The sequence below is a fragment of the Mobula birostris genome, chromosome 20 (genome assembly GCF_030028105.1).
Source record: "Mobula birostris isolate sMobBir1 chromosome 20, sMobBir1.hap1, whole genome shotgun sequence".
Classification (NCBI taxonomy): Eukaryota; Metazoa; Chordata; class Chondrichthyes; order Myliobatiformes; family Myliobatidae; genus Mobula; species Mobula birostris.
Window position 1 is genome coordinate 33,548,502 of NC_092389.1, and position 24,510 is coordinate 33,573,011.

The following is a 24,510-nucleotide window of genomic DNA, read 5'->3' on the forward strand; positions in this document are numbered from 1 at the left end:
CTGACTCTGTTTCTGCCTGTGTGTAAATGTGTGCCTTTATGAGTGGGAGCACTCGAGGCCCCAGACCTTATAAGTTGCATTAATCACTGTGCATTGTTTGTCACACAATTTTAGGTTAAATCCATTTGTGCATCTTAACCTTTTGAAATGTAATGAAAGAATACAGTCTTGTAAAAATTCTAGAGCAGAATTCCCCTGGAACCTCACTCATAGTTCTGTGCATTAGACATGCAATTCTGGGAATGTTGCAGTGCCCCTGGCTCTCTCTGCAAATAAACAGAGAGCTTCTCAAGCAGCCTGGCTCTGTCGCGGGAATGTACAGTAACATTTTCACTCCGAGTGCACATATGTAGGACACCATCACACCAGCCCAAGCCCCTATCCCTGCCCCAGCCCCAGCCCCGTCTGCAACACTGTCGACACCCTGCCCCAGCCCCTGTACCTGCTCCAGCTCCACCCGCAGCCCTATGTGGGACACTGTCTAACAGCCTGTCCTTGCCCCAGCCCCTGCCTTGCACCCTCTGTCTCACTCACACAGCCCCTCTGTGCCCAGCAGCTCTCATACAAATATCATAAAGCAGATGGACGATAAGGAGGACTGCTACAGCTGGACAGTTTCTTAACGTTGGTTGGATGCACTTGGAGTACTGTGTGAAGTTCTGAATGTACCTGCCTCAACCACTCCCACTGGCAGCTTGATCCATGTATGGACCATCCTCTGGGTGTGAAGAAGTTGCCCCTCAGATCTCCTTAAAATATCTCTCCTCTTACCTTAAACCTCTGCCCTCTGGTTTTAGGCTTTCATGGTAGGGGAGTAGGTTTAAGGTGAGAGGGGAATAATTTAAAGTGAGCCTGAGGGATAAGTTTATCACATAGAGGGTGTGGGGTGGATGGAACGAGCTGGCAGAGGAAATGGTAGAGCTTGGTACAATTACAATGCTCAATGGACAAGGAAGATTTCAAGGCTATGGGTCTAACCCACTAAGATGGGGTTTGTAGAGATCGGTCTCTGGGTCAGTATGGACCAGCTGGTTTGAGGGACCTATTTCCATATGCTGTATAGCTCAATGGGCTTATAATTCTGCGCTCCGGCAGCACGGTCCAAGACGCAGGGGCAACTCCAGCAGCTTCACCGAGAGGTAGCAGAATGCACGGAGGGCAAGGAGTAACTGGAAGCTGCTGGAGTTGCCCCTGGGTCCTGGACAGTGCTGCTGGAGCACAGAGTCTCCGTGTGCTTTGAGATAACTTCTCTGAATGTACATGAGAAGAGTGATTAGACCAGAAGATCATAGACATAGGACCAGAATTAGGCCATTCAGCCCATCAAGTCTGCTCAGCATTTGATCATAGCTGATTTATTTTCCCTCTCAACCCCCTTCTTCTGCTTTCTCCCTGTAACCTTTGACTCCCTTACTGACCAAGAACCTATCAATCTCTGTTTTAAATATACCCAATGACAAGGCTTCCACAGCCGTCTGTGGCAATGAATTCCACAGATTCACCAGCCACCACAGTCAACGATTTCAGAGGAGCATCTTCCCCTTCCCCATCCTGTGTTGTAACTGTACTGCAACAACCTGGCTGGAAGTCAACACATAAAACCAGAAAGGTTCCTTCAGGGTGTTTGGGTCTGAAGTCACAGAGAGACTGGGCCAGAAAGAGACCACTGCCAAGTCAGAAGGGGTTTCATCATCACTCGGTAACTCCCTGATAACCAACTGCTATCCCAGGTCAGATGTGAGCCCATATGCCTTCTGGGAAACAGGAGACAGGAGAGGTGTGAGCCATCAGTGAGCACCAGGGTCACCCCAGCCACGTTCTGCTACAGACTACTCCTCTCCTCTACCCAGGTTGCTGGTTTTCTGGACTGGAATCCCTGTCTGGAGAACTATCACTCAGCTTGGACATATCACTCAGCATCAGGGATATGTTAGACAGCCTTTAGTTTTATTGGGAAATGCTTACACAAACACAACCCTTCCCCCTATATAAAACTGTCTGCATACAAGTCTCATACCTAATGCTTCCTTCCCTCCTTCCTTCTCTTCTCCCAGTTTCTCCCTCATTTCCACCTCTTACACCTGTTTCAACTTATCTCACCTGCCTCCCCCTTTCCTTTGCCTACATGCCCCCCAGGGTCATGTGGAACATCTGGAAGCTCTTGGGCTGTATTCCCTGGAGTTCAGGAGAATAAGGGGGGATCTCATAGAAACATTCTGAACGTTAAAAGGCCTGAATAGATTAGACATGGCAAAGTTATTTTCCAGGGTAAGGAAGCCTAGGACAAGAGGGCATAACTTCAGGATTGAAGGATGTCCATTTAGAACATAGATGCAGAGAAATTACTTTATTCAGAGGGTGGTAAATCTATGGAATTTGCTGCCATGTGTGGCTGTGGAGGCCATGTCATTGGGTGTATTTAAAGCAGAGATAGATAGGTTCTTGATTAGCCAGGGCATCAAAGGGTATGGGGGTAACTGGAAGAATTGGATCAGCCCATGACTGAATGTTGGAGCAGATTCGATGGGCCAAATGGCCTACTGCTGCTCCTATATCTTATGGTCTTATGATCTGTCACTGTCTCGGATTAAGCAATTAGCAGCAGAAAAGAGACCAAGAGCTTTTGCAGAAGCTGGGATTCTTGGGCAGCACACACAAAACTATATAAACCATATAACAATTACAGCACAGAAACAGGCCATCTCAGCCCTTCTAGTCCGTGCCGAGCTCTTACTCTTCACCTAGTCCCACCGACCTGCACTTAGCCCATAACCCTCCATTCCTTTCCTGTCCATATATCTATCCAACTTAACTTTAAACGACAACATCGAACCTGCCTCAACCACTTCTGTTGGAAGCTCGTTCCACACAGCTACCACTCTCTGAGTAAAGAAGTTCCCCCTCATGATGCCCCTAAACTTTTGCCCTTTAACTCTCAAGTCATGTCCTCTTGCTTAAATCTCTCCTACTCTCAATGTAAAAAGCCTATCCACGTCAACTCTATCTATCCACGTCAACTCTATCTATCCCCCTCATAATTTTAAATACCTCTATCAAGTCCCCCCTCAACCTTTTATGCTCCAAAGAATAAAGACCTAACTTGTTCAACCTTTCTCTGTAACTTAGGAGATAAAACCCAGGCAACGTTTTAGTAAATCTCCTCTGTACTCTCTCAATTTTATTGACATCTTTCCTATAATTCGGTGACCAGAACTGAACACAATACTCCAAATTTGGCCTTACCAATGCCTTGTACAATTTCAACATTACATCCCAAAATGCTGAAGGAAGTCAGTAGGTCAGCCAGCACCTATGGACAGGAATAAACAGTTGATGTTTTTGGGCTGAGACCCTCCATTAGTACAGGATGGATGAGGGTGCCAAGGAGATCGAGTGTTTCAGTTATGAAGATAGACTAAATAGACTCTGTTTGCTTTCTGTGGAGCCACGGGGGCTTAGAGATGACCTGATAACAGCTGAAAATAATGAGAGGGACAGATTGAAGTACTTAAAACCAGAATGGTAGGTTTAGGGAAAGGAGTGAGAGGTTTAGAGAGGATCCGAAGAAGAATAATGTCACCTCACAATATTTTGGAAGTGTCTGGACAAGCACTTGGCCAGGGCATAGAAGGCTATGGAGCAAGTACTGATAAATGGGATTAGTGCCAATAGTATAGATAGACAGGTGATCAGCATGGTCATGTTGGACTGAATCACCCACTTCTGTGCTGTATGGGTACAACCAAGACTGGAGTCCTGGCCGGAATCCAATAGCGGGAGAGTTGGACCAGAAGTCTATGACCAGGGTTCCAACATCAGATGTTGAGAGCCAAGAGATCAGGAGTAAAAGGCAGGACCAAGTATCCAACAACAGGAATCACGGTCTGGGGTCTTGGAACAAGAGTCACAGACTGTGATCTGGGATCAGGATCTACAATCAGTGCCAGGATGTGGAGATAAGGAGCAGGAGCCCAGAACTTGGAGTCCAGGACTAGGACTACAAAGAAGACGTCAAGCACTGGTAAAGGGGGTTAGCAGAGAAGGTTAGCATCGGCTTAGCAGGCTGAAGGGTCTGTTTCTGTGCTGAACAACTCTGTGACACTGCAACTTTGGATCTGGAAACTGGGAATTCGAAATTTGGATTTCAGGATCAGGAGACCAGGACTAGGACCAGGAATTGAGACCCAGGAGTTTGTTACCAGGATTCTAGGATTCAGAACTGGATTCAAAGACTGAGGTTCCAACAACAGGAGTTTCAGACGAGGGCTCTGGGGCTCTCACTACCCTCTGGGTGAAGAAGTGCCCCCTCAGTTCCCCTGAAATATTTCACCTTTCACCCTTAACCTCTAGTTCCAGTCTCACTCAGCTTCAGTAGAAAAGGTCTGTTTATGTTTCCCCTGTCTATACCCCTCATAATTCTGTATACCTCTATCAAAACTCCCCTTATTCTCCTACATTCCAGAGAATAAAGTTTTAACATATTCAACCTTTTCCTATACTGTAGCTCAAGTCCTCAAGTCCCAGCAACATACTTGTAATTCCTCCCTCCCCGCAGGGTCTGTCACTGACCCTGTAAATGCACTGCCTCAGATTAGGTGACCAGCAATTAGCAGCAGGCAGTGTTTATTATGGCCAGGGGTGGGTGTGGTGTGTGCTGGATGAAGGTTTGTCTCAGGGTTAGCACTGGAACAAGAACAGTCAGTCCCAGCCACCATTGTGTGCCAACACTGACACCTGCTGGCACAGCCTGGACACTGCTACACAGGGTCTGAAACCAAGAAGCCTGACTATATTCAGGGTTATCTGTACCTGAGAGGGTACTGCTAGGAAACCCTAACCACTGTAATCTTCACAGGACACCAAGGACCTCGAAACAAAGCTATTGACTTTATTCTGGTCTAACTGGTCAAAGGCCTTGATAGAGTGGATGTGCAGAGGATGTTTCCTGTGCTGGGAGAGTCTAAATCCAGTGGGCACAGCCTCAGAATAGAGTGGCGTCCATTTAGAATGGAGATGAGGAGGAATTTCTTTAGTCAGAGAGTGGTGAATCTGTGGAATTCGTTGCAGCAGTGGGGGCCAAGACTTTATGTATATTTAAGGCAGAGATTGATAGATACTTGATTGGCCAGAGCATGAAGGGATATGGGAAGAAGGCAGAAGATTGGGGGTGAGTGAGAAACTGGATCAGCCATGATGAAATGGTGGAGCAGACTCGATGGGCCAAATGGCCTAGTTCTGCTCCTATGTTTATTTATTTATTGAGTTATAGGACAGAATAGGCACCCCTGGCTCTTTGAGCCACACCACCCAGCAATCCCTTGATTTAATCTGAGCTTAATCATCGGACAATTTACAATCACCAACCAGTATGTATGTGGACTATGGGAGGAAACTGGAGAACCCGGAAGAAAAATTCCTTATAGGCAGCAGTGGGATTTGAACCTGATTCACCTGTATTGTAAAGCATTATGCTCCTGTGCCACCCTGCTTCCTATGGTCTTATGGTCCTAACTGCAAGGCACCTCAATAAACAATAGCAACACACATAAAATGAGGAGGATGTCAGCAAGCCGGGCAGCATCTATGGACGTTTCGTGCAGAGACCCTTCATCAGGACTCCTGGATGACTGTTTATTCCCCTCCATTGATCCTGCCTGATTTGCAGAGTTCCTCCAGCATTCTGTGCATGTGTTACTCAAGATTTCCAGCATCTGCAGAATCTCTTGTGTTTATCAATAAACGATGCTGACAGCACATATACACAGCATGTGATTATATTCCAGAACCACATGACATATTTACTCTGCTTTCCCTCTTCAAAAATAAATGTACGGTCCGCCATCATGCTTTGACACAGCCTTTATGGACTTAGCCAATTCATTTTCCTGAGCTGTACACTTGCTTCTGAGTAAACCACAACCACTTGCCTTCAGTATCTCAACATCAGGAATTAATTCCCCATCACACATTCCTGTTACCCTCAGGAATTCCTCTTGCTGTCATGATCTGAACAGAACAGGCACTCCTGACATATTTCTAATGCAGACTCAAGGTTTTGTCTCCCGTTGCTGGATCCCGCACTTGTTCCCTGCTCAGGTGATTATGAGTGGGACGCAGTATGACGACTGCTACATTGTGCAGTCAACACTGTGAATGGGGTCTGCCCAGCTCTTCGCCCACTTTTGCAGGACCCAGCACTGCCTGTGACTACTTGGAACCTGTATCCAGTAGGAACTGACAGAATTTCTTCCCTCTGAAGGTGACTGATAGCCCAGCCCAGTGGGGAAAGGAACTTAAATTTGGAAGTAGGGCTGACATTGCCAATTGAACCCTTCATCGGCCACTCTACCCTTGAACCGACTGGCCTGTGTTCACACCCAGCACCATTGAATTTCAATTTCTGTGCAGCTGATTTGATTTTATGAAGTATATGTGAGGCTGTGGGCTGGTCCAATCAGGCAGAGCTGCTGTCTCGTAACTCCAGTGACCTAGGTCCAATCCCGACCTCGTGAGTCTGCGTGGAGTTTGCAATTTCTCACTGTAACCGTGTGGATTTCTTTTGGATGCTCAGTTTTCCTTCCATGGCCCTCAGATGTGTGGAGTGTTGGGTTAATTTCCCATAGTGTGCAGCATCCTTGGGAATTAGTTACAGGGAAAATTACCTGTAGAATCATATCTCTCCAAGAGCCAGAACAGATTTGATGGGCAGAACGGTTGCTTTTTATGTCATGAGGAGAGATGAAGTCACATATTCATAGAAAATAGAAACCTTCAACACAGAAACAGACCTCACCCATGCTGACTGTGATGGCTATCCCATTCGTCTGCATTAAGTTCATATCCCAGCATTATTTTTCTACCAACGTACCTGCCCAAATGCCTTTTAAACATTTGCCTCCGCTACCTCCTCTGGCAGCTCACTCCAGATAACCAGCATCCTCTCTGAACATCAAATCCTTTAAATCTTTATTAAATACAAGATCTCCCCTCTCACCTTAAACATCTACTCTGGGGAAAATACTTTCACTATCTTAGCACCTTATAGTTCTAAAATCTTCTGCAAGTTCACTCCTCAACCTCCTACATACCAGTCAGACCAAGCCCAACTTATCTAATCTTTCCTTATAACTACAGCCCTCTGTTGCAGGTAACATCCTGGTAAACCTCTTCTGTATTTTCTGTTATAACACGTGCTTCCTGTAGTGTGGCAACCAGAACAGCACACCACACTCCTAATGCAGTTAAATCAATGTTTCGTACAACTGCTGCACAATTCTCAAAACATTTTAGTGATTGCCCCAGCCTATGAAGGGAAGCATACCAAATGGTTTTTCACTACCCTGTCTACTTGTGTTGTCCAGTAGTTTTGAGCATGTACCCCAATGTCTCACAACATCAACACCATGAAAGTCCATGCCATATACTCCACATATCCTGCAGAATTTGACCACTGAAAGTACATTACCTTACTCTTGTCTGCATTAATTCTATTTGCCAGTGCTCTGCCCAACATTCCAGCTGATCTGTGTTCCACCATGTCCTTTGTTATCTATAATTCCATCAATATTTGTGTTGTCTGCAGAATTACTAATCATATCCCTTACATTCCCAGCAAAGTTATTTGTATATGCTGTATTTCAAACAACGAGAACTATCAAGCTGGTTGTTCTCAAACCAGGAACCAGGGATGAACTGAACGATCCACACCCTGCTGATATACATCTCTGAGGTATTCAAATCGAGTGACCCTGACTTATACATGAAATCCAGGTGAAGCCTTAGCAAAGCTATCAGGGATGACAAGAGACAGTACTAGGCAAGTCACCAGTTGTGGCAGTTTTGCATGCTATAATGGAGTACAAAACCGAGTCGGGCAGTAACACTTGCTGGCAATAACACTTCTCTTCCCAATGAGCTTGATGATTTCAATGTGCATTTTGCAAACAGAAAGTCAATGAATGACGCGATCACCCAAACAGCCTCTGATACACCTGGACCCACAGTCCCCATCACAGACATCAGACCAGGCTGTCTCCTTTGACTCCCAGCAATTTTTATCGGTGCACCGTATAAGTATCCTGTTTCGATGCAACACAGCTTGGGATGGCAACTGCTCTGCATGTGACCACTAGAAACTGCAGAGAGCTGTGGGCACAGCTCAGCACATCACAGAAACCAGTGTCCATAGACACTGTCTATACTTCTCACTGTTGCAGCATAATCAATAACCCCACTCAACTCCCACCTCAGACATCCTGTCTTCTCCTCCTCCCAAAGTGCTCCTGAACAGACTGTTCAGTTACCCTTCCACACTCCTTAAGAATTGCCCACCATTAGACACAATCTCCTGGTGCCTGGAGATCAACAGACGGATCAAAGATGCAACTTGCCAGGGGAAAGCCACAGTGACCAGGTCTCTGAACCGAGGCTGGTTCTGTGCCTCAGAAAGGAAGGTGGAAGAGGCACAGAACCAGCCTCGGTTCAGAGACCTGGTTCAGTGGTAATAGGGGATTCTGTGGATGTGAAAGATACTCCTGGATAGTGTGTTGATTCTTAGGTGTCAGGGTCAGGGTTGTCTCAAATTGGGTCCACAGCATTCTAAAGAGGGACGGTGAGCAGCCAGAAGTCATGGTACATATTGGTACCAACGACGTAGGTAGGAAAGAGGATGAGCTCTTGAAGAGAGCATATAGGAAGCTAGGTAGGCAGCTGAAAAGCAGGACTTCAAGGGTAATAACCATTGATTTGTTGCCTGTGCCATGTGCCACTGAGGGTAAGAGTAAAATAGTAGGGGACAGAGGGTCCAGTGAGATGGAGGAACTGAGCGAAATACATGTTAGTAGGGAAGTGGTGTTAGGTAAATTGAAGGGATTAAAGGCAGATAAATCCCCAGGGCCAGATGGTCTGCATCCCAGGGTGCTTAAGGAAGTAGCCCAAGAAATAGTGGATGCATTAGTGATAATTTTTCAAAACTCATTAGATTCTGGACTAGTTCCTGAGGATTGGAGGGTGGCTAATGTAACTCCACTTTTTAAAAAAGGAGGGAGAGAGAAACCGGGGAATTATAGACCGGTTAGCCTAACGTCGGTGGTGGGGAAACTGCTGGAGTCAGTTATCAAAGATGTGATAACAGCACATTTGGAAAGCGGTGAAATGATCGGACAAAGTCAGCATGGATTTATGAAAGGAAAATCATGTCTGACAAATCTCATAGAATTTTTTGAGGATGTAACTAGTAGAGTGGATAGGGGAGAACCAGTGGATGTGGTATATTTGGATTTTCAGAAGGCTTTTGACAAGGTCCCACACAGGAGATTAGTGTGCAAACTTAAAGCACACGGTATTGGGGGTAAGGTATTGGTGTGGGTGGAGAGTTGGTTAGCAGACAGGAAGCAAAGAGTGGGAATAAACGGGACCTTTTCAGAATGGCAGGCGGTGACTAGTGGGGTACCGCAAGGCTCAGTGCTGGGACCCCAGTTGTTTACAATATATATTAATGACTTGGATGAGGGAATTAAGTGCAGCATCTCCATGTTTGCGGATGACACGAAGCTGGGTGGCAGTGTTAGCTGTGAGGAGGATGCTAAGAGGATGCAGGGTGACTTCGATAGGTTGGGTGAGTGGGCAAATTCATGGCAGATGCAATTTAATGTGGATAAATGTGAAGTTATCCACTTTGGTGGCAAAAATAGGAAAACAGATTATTATCTGAATGGTGGCCGATTAGGAAAAGGGGAGGTGCAACGAGACCTGGGTGTCATTATACACTAGTCATTGAAAGTGGGTATGCGGGTACAGCAGGCGGTGAAAAAGGCAAATGGTATGCTGGCATTTATAGCGAGAGGATTCGAGTACAGGAGCAGGGAGGCACTACTGCAGTTGTACAAGGCCTTGGTGAGACCACACCTGGAGTATTGTGTGCAGTTTTGGTCCCCTAAGCTGAGGAAAGACATCCTTGCCATAGAGAGAGTACAGAGAAGGTTCACCAGATTGATTCTTGGGATGGCAGGACTTTCATATGAAGAAAGACTGGATGAACTGGGCTTGTACTCGTTGGAATTTAGAAGATTGAGGGGGGATCTGATTGAAACGTATAAGATCCTAAAGGGATTGGACAGGCTAGATGCAGGAAGATTGTTCCCGATGTTGGGGAAGTCCAGAACGAGGGGTCACAGTTTGAGGATAGAGGGGAAGCCTTTTAGGACTGAGATTAGGAAAAACTTCTTCACACAGAGAGTGGTGAATCTGTGGAATTCTCTGCCACAGGAAACAGTTGAGGCCAGTTCATTGGCTATATTTAAGAGGGAGGTTAGATATGGCCCTTGTGGCTACGGGGGTCAGGGAGTATGGAGGGAAGGCTGGGGCGGTGTTCTGAGTTGGATGATCAGCCATGATCATAATAAATGGCGGTGTAGGCTCGAAGGGCCGAATGGCCTACTCCTGCACCTATTTTCTATGTTTTCTATGTTCCTATGTAAGAACAGGATGACTTGGCAGGTGAATGTTTGGATGAGAAATTGGTGCATAGGGCAGGGTTTCAGATTTGTGGATCATTGGGATCTCATCCAGGGAAGATATAACCTATACAAAAAGGAGGGATTACAAGTAAACTTGAAGGAGACCAATATCCTTGTGGGCAGGTTTTGTAGACCTGTTGGGAAGCGTTTAAACTAGTTTATTATGGGGATGAGAACCTGAATGATAGGTCAGAGGATAGGGCAGCCAGTGTCCAGGCCGATGCAGCGTGTAGAGAGACTGAAAGGAAGAATAGACATTTGATAGGGCAAAATTATCGGAAAGCTGTCAATAAGATTGAGAGAGTACAGAGGAGATTTACTAGAATGTTGCCTGGGTTTCATCTCCTAAGTTACAGAGAAAGGTTGAATAAGTTAGGTCTTTATACTTCGGAGCGTAGAAGAGGTATTGATAGAGGTATTTAAAATTATGAGGGGGATAGGTAGAGTTGACGTGGATAGGCTTTTTCCATTAAGAGTGGGGGAGATTCAAACAAGAGGACATGAGTTGAGAGTTAAAGGGCAAAAGGTTAGGGGTAACATGAGGGGGAACTTCTTTACTCAGAGAGTGGTAGCTGTGTGGAATGAGCTTCCAGCAGAAGTGGTTGAGGCAGGTTCGATGTTGTCGTTTAAAGTTAAATTGGATAGATATATGGACAGGAAAGGAGTGGAGGGTTATGAGCTGAGTGCAGGTTGGTGGGACTAGGTGAGAGTAAGAGTTCGGCACAGACTAGAAGGGCCGAGATGGCCTGTTTCCGTGCTGTAATTGTTATATGGTTATGTGGTTAAAATTGCAGTCAGTTGGACAGGTTGAATTATGTCTATTTTAATACAAGAAATACCAGGAACAAAGGTGAAGAACTTGGATCATGGGTCAGTACATGGAAGTACAACATTGTGGCCATTACAGAGACCTGGCTGTTACAAGGGTAGGAATGGCTGGGGTTTTAATGTGTCAAAATGGACAGCAAGAAGGCTAAAAGAGGTGGGTGAGTGGCATGGGATCCAGGAAACTTGGCTGTGTGGATTCAGAATTGGCCTGCCCATAGTAGCACAGGGTGGTTGTAAATGCAGCATATTTGGCCTGGAGGTCAGTGACCAGTGATGTTCCACAGAGATTTGTTCTGGGTCCCCTGCTTTTTGTGATTTTTATAAATGACTTGGATGAGGAAGCAGAAGAGTTGCTTGTCTGCAGCTGGTGTTGTGGATAGTGTTGAATGTTGTCAAAGATTAGAACAGGACATTGATAGAATGCAGAGCAGGGCTGAGAAATGGCAGATGGAGCTCAATCCAGAAAAGTGTGAAGTGATTCACTTTGGAAGGTTGAACTTGAAGGCAGCTGTACAACATTTTTGGCAGGATTCCTAGCAGAATGTAGGAACAGAGGGATATTGGGGTGCACGTCTCGCAAAGTTGCTACTCAAGTTAATATAGTTGTTAAGAAGATATATGATGTATTGGTGAATTACCAGAAAGCTATCTGGATTAGAGAATGTACAGTATCTTATGAGGGTAGTTTACGTGCCACCAGGGGTGGTTGTAAAGGTAGATCTTGAGGCCCTCCATTGTTCGGGGTCGACAATGGATGATGCGTCCATTCTCCGTGATAGGCAAGTCAAGGCAGCACGATATGGAGAGCAAGCTGTTGCCCATGTAGGAGGCTCTCCCTCTCCACGCAGCTGATGAATTTAAAAAAGCAGCAGAGATCAATACGATTTGACGACAGTGGCATCGCAGGAGTTGCCAGTCAGCACTACACTCAATATAGGATTTCATTAGGGGCTCCAGCTCTGGATTTTTCCTTGAAGTTTACTCCTGAAGCCTTCCCCAGTGAGTGGGTGTAGCCGCAAGGCAGTACAGGTTTGAGATCAGAGTTTTCCTTCTCCTAGATGAGCTGCCGGCCTTGGCTGTTGAGCCCCATCTGTCCGAAGTGACTGGTTTTAAGGCATCAGTAACTCACCCTTGCCCCTTCTCCTGTCAGTTGAAATGGTTCCACTGGGCTTAGTAGCCAAGCCACACATGAAGGCTAGAAGCTGGAGCTGGTTGACAGAGGCCACTTGAGACTCACGCTATTGGGAGCATTAGCAGCGTCTAGTTTATCCCCACTACCAGTTCCGGCTATAACAACCTAAGGAACCTTAAAGGAGATACATGAATGACATTTAAGGGATTCTTAGATAGGCACATGGAAGATAGGAAGATGGAGGGCTATGTGGGAGGGAAGGGTTAGATTGATGTTAGAGGGGGTTAAAAGTTTCGCACAATATCATGGGCCAAAGGGCCTGCGTTGTGATGTCCTGTTCTCTGTGTTTTGTTCTCAGACTGAGAAGGAAGATGGCCAGTGTAAAGAGGTGAGAGGAAGTAGTGATACAGGAGCCCAAGGCAATTGGTGAGCTAATAAGGGGTGAAAGATGATAATTGGTGAACCAATGAGGGGTGAAAGATGGTAGAGAGATGGTGCCACGTAGGGGATATGAGTGGGACAGTGTGGGAGCTGAATGATAGATGGAGGGAGACAGGGGGAGAAAAGGAGAGGCAGATGGAGCGAGGTGGGGAGAGGGGGTACGTGAAGGAGGAAACACATGGGAGGGAGGGATACATGTTCATGCCATTGAAATTCCCCCTCCCCCTCATCTGAATGCTCACATTCACAGTTCCATTGGTGCCAATGCCATACTTATTTCCCAACTCTATCCCTACACCCCTGCCTTTCCTGGCATAACCTGCCCATCTCCTTACCCTTCTCTTCAGTCCACTAATCACCTCGGGCTCCCGTCTCAACACACTCCTCTTTACACAGGCTATCTTTCTTCTCCACTTTCAGACCTGATGCAGGAAGTTGATCCAAAATGTCAACAATTCCTTCCCTTCTCCCTGCACCCCCATCTATCCCCTCCCCAATAAAGCTGAGTTCCTCCATCAGATTACTTGTGGGCTCAATCGTGCACGACAATTTGAAACTATGGCAACAGCATCCGTTCTTCAGGATGGAGTTTCTCCTCACACCTTCTTATCTTTGTTACTTACTTTTGTGATCAAATGCTGATTGGAAACTTCAGAACTAACAGAACTCATTTGGTCTAATTCAAACTAAAGCGCTGGAGAGTTGACAGTATATCTAAGGAACTTCAGACATAGAAATATGGAATGCAGGTTTGAAAGGATAAAAAAAAATGCTAGTGGAAGTTACTAACCTGAAACATTGACTCCTGCTTGTGTGCTAACTTCCCAAATAATCAATGTCTTTGAAAATTAACTTACAGTCCTTGACATTTGTAGCATTGTTGAAGAGCTAAAAGTATAAATATTGTCAATTTATCTTTTATTTACCCTCTCTCTATTATATCTTTATTTAGTTTTTAACAGGTTGTTCTAATATCATCCCAGTGTGACTGATTTTTGCAGTCATTTCCAGGTCCACAGTAAAGGTTCCTCCATATCCCGTTTCCATATAAAAACCCAGTCCAATCAAAAGCAGGCCCTGTGCATTAGGCTCTAGCCACCTAACCTCAGCCACTGAGTCAGAAATAGATTAGAGGGTAAAGATGGCATGTGCACTGAGGGACAAAGAACAAAATTGTTGATTCTGCCTGATGCCATCCTGATTTCTAAAACCTAGTTCAGGGTTTTGACATGAGCAGATTTAAGCACAGAAGCTCTTAGTTGCTGTCTAGTTGCTATCAGACACAGGATGCCGTACCATGATCCTGTGAAGGAAGTGAGTGTCTAGCAACTGGGCCATAAGCTCATGAAAGAAAACTATTGCCAAGTGGCCTGAGGGTGCACTTGACTGAGGTTGCTTCACACAATGAACTGTGTCATGTTCGCACTTGTGTGTCATTGGAGAAACCTCCAAGAACCAAAAGAACTAACATCTAATGATGCAAAGAAAAACTGCTGTGCTGAAAATCTGAAATGAAAATTTTATAGGCACCCGTTAGTGTCATGAGACCATGAATTTGCGCCTTGGAAAGTTTCCAGGGCACAGGCCTGGGCAAGGTTGTATGGAAGACCAGCAGTTGCCCATGCTGCAAGTCTCCCCTCTCCATGACACCAATGTTGTTCAAGGGAAGGGCATTAGGACCCATACAGCTTGGCACCAGTGTCGTCGCAGAGCAATGTGTGGTTAAGTGCCTTGCTCAAGGACACACACGTTGCCTCATCCAAGGCTCGAACTAGCAACCTTCAAATCACTAGACGAATGCCTTAACCACTTGGCCACGCGCCAACACAATGAAATGAAAATTAAATGCTAGGAATTACCCACAGGCAGCATCGTTGGGGAGAATTGTTTAACATTTCAGGTTGATGATTGTCAACAGAATGATAATTTGTCAACAATCATTATCTGTCCGTGGTTACCATGAGAAACCAGTGGTGAACCATCTACTTGCACTGTTGCAGACTGTACAATGAAGATACATTTGTGCCGTCAAAAATGTCCACCCAAGGTGATCTGGGGAGGAACAAACTGTGGATGCAGATTAGAGCAGGGGATGAGCTAATGCATAGATAGGACATGGAAGGAATGGAAATGGTTGGTTTTATTCAGCTCAGGACTAAACTAAGTACTAAGGAAGCAGCAATTACTAGAGCCTTTGAGAGTGGGTGCGCAGGTGATAACATTGGCCTTTCCTGTGCTGCAGGAAGTTAAGGCTCATCTCAGAATGGGAGAGAGTGAGAATGAGAATAAGGACCACTGATCATCATCGACATTCAGTGGCTGCTGTCCATATTGCTGTGTGTTTGATGAAGTAACTCTCACTGTACTCTTTGGTGTACACTCACAGAAGTTTTTGCACTCTTTGGTATGATGTTACTGAGAAACAGCAGATTGATGTTCAAGAGGTTTTGTCATCCCACCACTTCCTGAGGCCAAAAACCATTTCATCTCTAAACTGTTCTAACTCTCCTTTCACCTTTGCTGCACCTTAGACTTGTTTATCTCTCAAGTTTTCTGAATTTTGAACAAAGGTCACGGACCTGAAAGGTTAATTCTCTTTCCGTCTCCACAGGCACTGCCAGAACTACTGAGTATTGCAGCACTTTCTGGTTTTATTTCAGATTTACATCATCTGCATTATTTTATTTTGGTGTTTCTGTCCCTTTACACCTTAAGACCAAATTTATGTGGATTAACAGCAAGTGTTACCTGATGATTTTCCTGTACAATCTGTGACGAAGATTATAATTACCCACCTACTGTAAGACAGATTCCTTAGACTCCTCAGGGAAGGTTAGATCCTTCAAACAAATCTGAAGCAGACTTCAACCTTCAGAGAACCTGAGGGGCAGCTTTCCTAGCAGGTAGTACCAGCAAGGAGTTAAGTGATATCACTGGAGCACTTCTGGCACACTGAGTTGCCAGCAGTAATTCTATGGCTGATCAAGAGCACCAGCTCATCAGAACTACAGAAACAGCAGGGAAGTAGAGCTCAGTTCGGTCGGCTGATAGAAGTCAAATGGCAGATAGCGGATGCAATCCTTCACCGTGTGTTGATCTGTGGAACTGGAGAGTTGCCAGTACATTACCTCTTCTCAAGAAGGACAAGAATAATTAGGTAACTATAGATCACTTATTCTGACTGCAATTGTCTGCAGACTCAAATGTTGAGTTCACAGACAACTGAATTAGTGAGTATGTGAGGGAGTTCAGGTCAGTCTGGATATGGAATAGGTGCTTTTCAAGCACCACACACAAAATGCTGGAGGAACTCAGCAGACCAGGCAGCAGCTAAGGAAAAAAGTACAGTCGACGTTTCAGGCAAGGTGGGGAGTTTTGGTCCTGGACTCGATGAAGGGAATGTGGGTTTTCAGCAATGATTCCCAGAAGAGTTGTTGTAGAAGGGAGATGAACTAGAAAGGGAAGTGCATAGGATGGATAGAGAGGGGCTTAACAAGCAGAAAGTGACATTTGAAAATTGTTAGACTAAAAGGATTTAGTATGAAGCAGTGGGAGGTGGGGAGGGTAAAAGTCAGCACTGACACAGATAAACTGCTGGATGCCTGACTAGATGATACCTTTTTCTCATTGACCTGTCCATCCTCAGGAAGGACCTGGACTAAAGAGAGGCAAGTATTCCGAAGGACTCCTCTCTCACCCTCCCAGGGAGTTGTATCTTGGCCTGTTTTCAAGACCAAGAGTTACTTGCAAAGATATGAAGCTCCGCTTACATATGCTGGCGGTGCTCAAAATGAGAGTGTAGGGATGATTGGAACTAGAAACAGCAAATGCTGAATACACTCGTCAGGTCAGGCAGTAGTGGTGGAAGGAGACACAGGTTCAAAAACTTAGAGCAACTAACATTTGTTTAAGAATTTTAAATGAACACTCTGATCTGGCTAGAAATTCAAGCTGGGATGTCGTTCCGGCAAAGAATCTGCATGGACATGAGGGTTGAAATGTGTCTCTCCTTGGTGTTGACTCTGGCATGGCTTTCCCTTGTTCAGATCCTGGGTAAGATGGTGGGCTGTGACCACGGGCCTGTGGGAATGGCAGTGTCTGGTGAGAGAGCTGAGAGACACCTTGAAATAAAGCTTCACTTCTTTCTAGCTGACTGACATTATTTCTGAAGATCAGTCCAGCTGCAGCTACTTATTTGCTCAATTTATCTATCCTGTCAGGTACCATCATGCACTTTCAATTGTTACAGTAACAATCCTCAGTGGAGTTGTTTCTGCACGTTGGGAGAACTGATGGGAAATCCCATCTTCATTGGTGGTCCTAGACAAGCCCCAGTGATGGCTCCATCAAAGAGTTTCCATCACTGGGCTCCATCGGAGAAATCCTATTGCTGGGCTCCATCACAGAGGTCCCATTGCAGGGCTATCACAGAGGTCCTATCATTAGACTTCCATTAGAGAGGTCCCATCTCTGGACCTCAATAAGAGAGGCCCCATTGCTTGGCTCCATCAGGGAGGTCCCATCATTAGACTCCACGACTGGGACTCTATCAGAGAACTACCATCACTGGGCTGTCCATTCCAATGTGACTGCTGGTGATTGTCAGGAATGTGGTAGGTGTTTGGCTCTGCTGTTAGCTGGGGAAGCAGGATGAGGTTGTCTTCAATCATCCTTGGAGTGGGGAAACCTGCAAACATCCATTTATCTCAAACTTTGGAGAGAGAAGATCCAACTATGTCACTGGGCAGCACATAGGAATCATGAGTGTGAAGTCATAGTGAGCTTTTACTATATTTGACATGGTGTTTGGTGATGGTCCAAGTGCAGAGGAAGAGACACAGTGGAAAAATGAACACTTCACTGAGTTTTAACAAGAACTGTAAAAACAAATAAATGCCAGGCCTACAGAGTCGCAAACTAAAACTCTCAAACAAAATCTAATGCCATCACTGCAGCTTGGAAGCAGTAACTTAATACTAACCTAATACTGCTTCTTTGCAGTGTCAATCTAAATTACGATCTTCTTTCCCTGAATGTGGACTAAGGTAAGCACGGGTCATTGCTGTCGCTATGCCTAAATCAAGACTGGACAAGACTAAAACGAAAAAAAGGGAGTTAAATACAATCATAATTAAACCATAATTGGCTGGAACATGCATTGTCACTAGCGTGGTTGCTGGCCCCATTCAGCTGCCCACCTGCAAGGGCGCCCAGACTCCATGGCAGAGTCAGTGGCTTCAACAAGGACCCCACCCCAGATACAGATCGCAAGGTGCCAGAGACCTGTGCCTGCAGGACATTCTGGATAAGAGACGTCCAGGATGTCATGAGTCAGAACTCAAGAGTGTTCCTCTGGTCCATACCCCTCCCAATCCACAAGGTACTGGACCTTGCCCTGCACCCCATGAGATGCCAGGAGGCACCACGCAGAGTAGTCTTGGGACCCATCCACCAAGCAGAGTGGAAGGGGAGGGGAGTGACTGGAGCTAGGGGGGAGGAAGTCACCAGCTTGAGCTGGGAAACAAGGAACACTTTGTGAATCATCATTGATGATCAAAACATGGAATTATGATATTGTAGCAATTAGTGAGACCTAAGTGCAGGAGGGGCAGGACTGCCAGCTCAATACTGTCTGGGTTCCATTGCTTTAGATGCGACAGAGTGGGACAGGTTAAAGGGGGAGGGGTGGCGTTACTAGTCAGGGAAAATGTCACAGCAATGCTCAATTAAGACACATTGGAGAACCAGTTTAGTGAGGCGTTATGGGTGGAACTGAGAAATAAGAAAGGTATGACCATGTCATTGGGGCTATATTATAGACCACTCAACAATCTGCAGAATTTAGAGGAACAAATTTGTAGAGCGATCGTAGACTATTGCAAGAAACATAAGGTTACCACAGCAGGTGATTTTAACTTGCCACAGACTGACTGGGACTCCGATACTGTAAAAGGTCTAGATGGGATAGAGTTTGTCAAATGTGTCCAGGAAAGCCTCCTTAATCAGTACATAGACATCCCATTGAGAGCATTAAGATGCTTATGTAACACAAGAAAGGAATAGGAGGGCAAAAACAAGGCATAAGGTTGTCCTAACAGACAAGGTGAAGGAAAATCCTAAGGGATTCTACAGGTATTTTAAGAGCAAAAGGATTGCAAGGGACAAACTTGGTCCTCTGGAAGACCAGAATGGCAATCCATGAGTGGAGCCAAAAGAGATAGAGGAGATCTTAAATAGATTATTTTCATCTGTATTTATTTGGGAGATGGACACAGAGTCTGTAGAAGTGAGGCAAAGCAGCAGCAAGGTCATGGACCACTGTTTAAGAAAGGCTCAAAAAATAAACCAAGAAGTTATATGCTGGTGAGCCTGACATCAATTGTGGGAAAGTTATTGGAAGGTATTCTAAAGGAGTATTTGGATAGACAGGGACTGACACAGGGACATGGCTTTGTGCATGGTAGATTGTGTCAGACCATTCTCATACAGTTATTTGAGGAAGTTACCAGGAAAGGTGATGAAGGCAAGGCAGTGGATGTTGTCTGCATGCACTTTGGCAAGGCATTTGACAAGGTCCCCCATGGGAGGTTGGTGAGAAGGGTTCAGTCTCTTGGCATTCGTGACAAGCTGGTAAACTGTGATAGACATTGGCTTTGTGGAGCAGCCAGAGAGTGGTAGCAGATGGTTGCCTCTCTGACAGGAGGCCTGAGACTAGTGGAGTGCCGCAGGGATCGATACCGGGTCCACTGTTGATTTGTCATCTATGTCAATGATCTGGATGATAACGTGGTTAACTGGATCAGCAAAGTTGTGGATGACACCAAGATTGGGGGTGCAGTAGACAGCAAGGAAGACTATCAGAGCTCGCTGTGAGACCTGGACCAACTGGAAAAATGGACTGAAAAATGGTAGATGGAATTTAATGCAGACAAGTGCAAGGTGTTGCTCTTTAGTAGTGTTACGAACCCACAGGTTTCCTTTACTGTGGACTGTCACTTTAAGAGCACCTAAATGAGGTGGGACTATGACGCTGTTCACTGACTGACTTGCAGCTTGTTTATCTTTAAACCAAGGACAGAGAGAGAGAGAGAGAGACACCAGCTGCTGAAACTTCAGCTGGCCACTGCGATGCTTCGAAACTCTCTTATGCCCACAAGGATGGGTTAAGTATCCGCACACCGTGCACTGCAAATGGGTGTCTATCACTTCGTATAATCCAAAAGAGTGGATTTTGTTTGGGATATCCTGTAGGGACCACTTATGTGTTAACCCTTGCCTGGGTATGTTGTGTCGCAACCCCTTGAAGACGATATCCCTGTGACAGATGATAATTCGTATGTGGATTTGGAACGACCCGACGGACAGGATCTACAGCGACTGTTACCTTGTTTTACCATCATGGAATCTGTGGAATACTTTCGTTTATCTGTGGAATTCGACGTAACCACCTTTTCTCTACGTTTCACCCTGGATTACAAATATCTCTCTCCTATCACACATTCCGTGGATGAACTGAACTTTCCTACTTTATCATCTCAAGACGCTAAGCTTTGTTTCCCCAAGCTCAATTTAGTTTGGGAGCTATATTACACGCATATATACACATAACACTGTTAACATTTGTTTATCTTGGTTAAGTTATGATATTATAAGTAGATACTAATAAAGATAGTGGTTTTAACATTAAAACCCGACTCAGTGTGAAATCACATCAAAGTTGCTGGTGAATGCAGCAGGCCAGGCAGCATCTTTAGGAAGAGATACAGTCAACGTTTCGGGCCGAGATCCTTCGTCAGGACTAACTAAAGGAACTCTTCCTTCAGTTAGTCCTGACGAAGGGTCTTGGCCCAAAATGTCGACTGTACCTCTTCCTAGAGATGCTGCCTGGCCTGCTGCGTTCACCAGCAACTTTGATGTGTGTTGCTTGAATTTCCAGCATCTGCAGAATTCCTCGTGTCAGTGTGAAATTTCTTGCTGCTGGTTTATTTCTAAAGGTTACAGTACGTAACAATAGGACCGACCAGGGTAGGTCTTACGCAATGAAGAGTGTAGTAGAACAAATGGACCTGGGAATACAGGTCCATAATTCATTGAAAGTGGTGTCACAGGTAGATAGGATCATAAAAAAAGCTTTAGCACATTGGCCTTCATTAACCAAAGTATTGAGTACAGAAGATGGGATGTTATGTTTAAGATGTTGATAAGGCCTAATTTGGATTATTCTCTACAGTTTTGGTCTCCTACCTACAGGAAAGATGTAAATAAGGTTGAAAGAGTACAGAGAAAGTTTACAAGGATTTTGTTGAGATTGGAGGACCTGAGTTAGAAGGAAAGATTGAATAAATTAGAACTTTATTCCTTGGAATTTAGAAGATTGAGGGGAGATTTGATGGAAGTTTACAAAATTATGAGGGGTATAGATGGGGTAAATGCAAGCAGGCTTTTTCCACTGATGTTGGGTGGGACTACAACCAGAGGTCATGGGTTAAGGGTGAAAGGTGAAATGTTTAAGGGGGACATGAAGGGAAACTTCTTCATTCAGAGGGTCATGAGAGTGTGGTAAGAGCTGCCAGTGGACGTGGTGTATGCGAGCTCTATTTCAACTTTTGAGATGAGTTTGGATTGGTACATGGATAGTAAGGGTATGGAGGGCTATTGTCCAGGTGCAGGTCAATGGGAGTAGGCAGTTTAAATGGTTTGGCATGGACTAGATGGGCTGAAGGGCCTGTTTCTGTGCTGTACTTTTCTATGAGTCTATGACTCTACGATGGTAGGTGCACTCTGTTGATAGCCTTCTCCACTATAAATGGTCCCATATAGCATGGGCCCAACTTACAGCTCTCAACTTTCAAAGGAAGATCGCTATACACCAGGTAGACTTTCTCCTCTGGCCTGAGAGGCTTCACCTGTTGGTGGAATGGATCAGCCTGCTGGCCGTGTTATTTCAAAGTGCACAGCAGAGAAGCTCTAGCCCGTCTCCACGTACGCTTGTAGTGTTGGACCAACTGCTCAGCAGCAGGAACTCCTACGGTAACCTCTTGGTCAGAGAGGTGTGATGGCTGAAATCCCTTTTGGCATTCAAAAGGCGACATGCCAGTATAGAACGACAAGGTTATTGTGGGCAATCTTTACCCAAAGCAGTTGTCCGGTCCAGGTCATGGGGTTGGAAGAAACAAGATAGTTCATGGTTGTCTCCAACTCCTGATTCACTCTCTCAGTCTAGCCAGCCTGATGAGAGGCTAGCAGTGGCTCCTAAAAGAGAACAAAAATACTTCCAACAACAGGACTTGAACTGTGGTCCTCAATCAGGTGCTCTGTCCAGAGGGAAGCCATGCAGAACCACACCGAACCATTAGGGTGGCAATTTCATCAGCTGATGGAAGCTTGAGGGGAGCAACGAAGTGGGCAGCTTTGGAGAACCAGTTCACAACTACCAGATAGGTAGTGTTCTCATCTGATAGAGGCAGACAAGTGAAGAAATCTACTGAGAGGTGGACCAGGAGCGGTGAGTCACAAGCAGTGGGGCACTGACATGACGTTTGGCAGAGACAAAGTTGTGGACATCCTGGGACATAGACGGCCAGCAAAGTTGTCTCTTTATAAATTCAAGGGTCCACTGAATCCCTGAATGGCCAACCAGATGGGAAGAGTGACCCCAGTTCAGCACTCAGGGATGCACAGTAGCAAGGTAAAACAGCCAATTAGGAGTTCCCTCACCTGGGCCTAAATCTGCCTGTTGGGCAGCCCTCACCTCTGTTTCTATTCCCCGAATGCCAGTGGCAGCTACGCAGGAGTGAGGAAGGATGGGCTCTGGAGTGGCATTGTGCTCAGCAATGTCAAACTGGCAGGGGAGAGCACCAGGTAAAGTAAAGAGCTAAATGGGCTTGATGGGAGTTGAGGCTTTTGGCGTCATGGATGTAAGAGAGATTTTTGTGCTGCGTCCATACCAGAAAAGGGTGTGCTGCCCCCTCCAGCCAATGTAACCATGTCTCCAGGGCCTTCTTAACAGCCTGAAGTTCTCAGCTCCCAACATCATAGTTACACTCTGCAGGAGTCAAGCGATGGGATAAAAAAAGCACAGGTGTGCAGGTGATTATTTACAGAAGAGCACTGGGAGAGTACAGCTCCAATGCTGAATTCTGGCGCATCAGCATTGATGATGAATGGATGAGATGTGTCTGGATGCTGCAACACCGGGGCAGTGATGAAATGTGGCTTTAGCTCTGAGAATGCTTGGTTTGCTTCACTTTTTCATAGGAATCCTGCAGAGGTCTTCTTGGTGGATACATTTATGGGTGCCGCGATGGAACTGAAGTTTCTGATGAAGCAGCGATAAAAGTTTACAAGCTCCATAACAAGCCTCATCTGTTTGACCATAGATGGTTTGGGACGCTCTGTGTCAGCCTGTACTTTACATGGGTCCAATTAAACACTGGAAGGGGTGAGGATGTAGCCCAAGAACAACACCTGCTCTTTGTGGAACTCACACTTCTCTGGCTTGGCACAAAGGTTGTTCTCGAGGAGCCAACTGAGAACCTTCCAGCCATGCTGGACTGTTCCTATTGAGAGTGCCAATAGATAAGAATGATCTTCAAATGCACAAAAACAAACTAATTCAACATGCGCTGGAGCTGGGGCATTGGCCAAACCAAAGAGCATCATGAGGTACTTATAGTACCAATGGAGTTGTTGAATACTATTTTCCACTTGTCCCCTTCTCGGATGCAAACCAGATTGTAAGCATTGCACAGATCTATCTTGGAGAATATGGTTGCTCCCTGGAGATGTTTAAATGGAGAGGCAAGCAGAGGAAGAGGGTAGCAGTTCTTCTCTGTGATGTTGTTGAGGGGCCAATAATTATTCCAGGAATGGAGGTTTCCACCCTTCTTGCTCACAAAAAAGAGGCTGCCCTACTGGCGAGGTTGACAGACAGAAAAATCCTAAGGCCAATGTCTCCTTGATGGATTCTTCCATGATCACCATTTCAGGACGAGAGAGGGAAAAGAGCTGGCCCCAGGGATGTCTAGTACTAGGTAAGGAGGTTCACAAAAATGATTCCAGGATTGAATGGCTTGTCATATTAAGAGCGATTGATGGCTCTGGGCTTGTATTCACTGGAATTCGGAAGAATGAGGGATAACTTCATTGAAACCTATCAAATTGTGAAAGGCCTTGATAGAGTGGTTGTGGAGAGGATGTTTCCTATGCTGGGAGAGTCTAAGACCAGAGGACACAGCCTCAGAATAGAGGGGTGCTCTTTTAGAATGGAGCTGAGGAGCAATTTCTTTAGCCAGAGAGTGGTGAATTCTTTTCCACAGGCAGCTTGGAGGCCAAGTCTTTATGTATATTTAAGGCAGAGGTTGATAGATTCTTGATTGGTCAGAGAATGAAGGGATATGGGGAGAAGACAGGATATTTGGGCTGAGAAGAAAATTGGATCAGCCATGATGAAATAGCAGAGCAGACACGATGGGCCAAAAGGCCTAATTCTGCTCCTATATCTTATGGTCTTATGGTAAGTGGTCAATGTCACAGTCTTCTGGCTGGTGTGGAGGCAGGGAGCTAGCTAGCCTTTTTCTTACTGAAGACCTC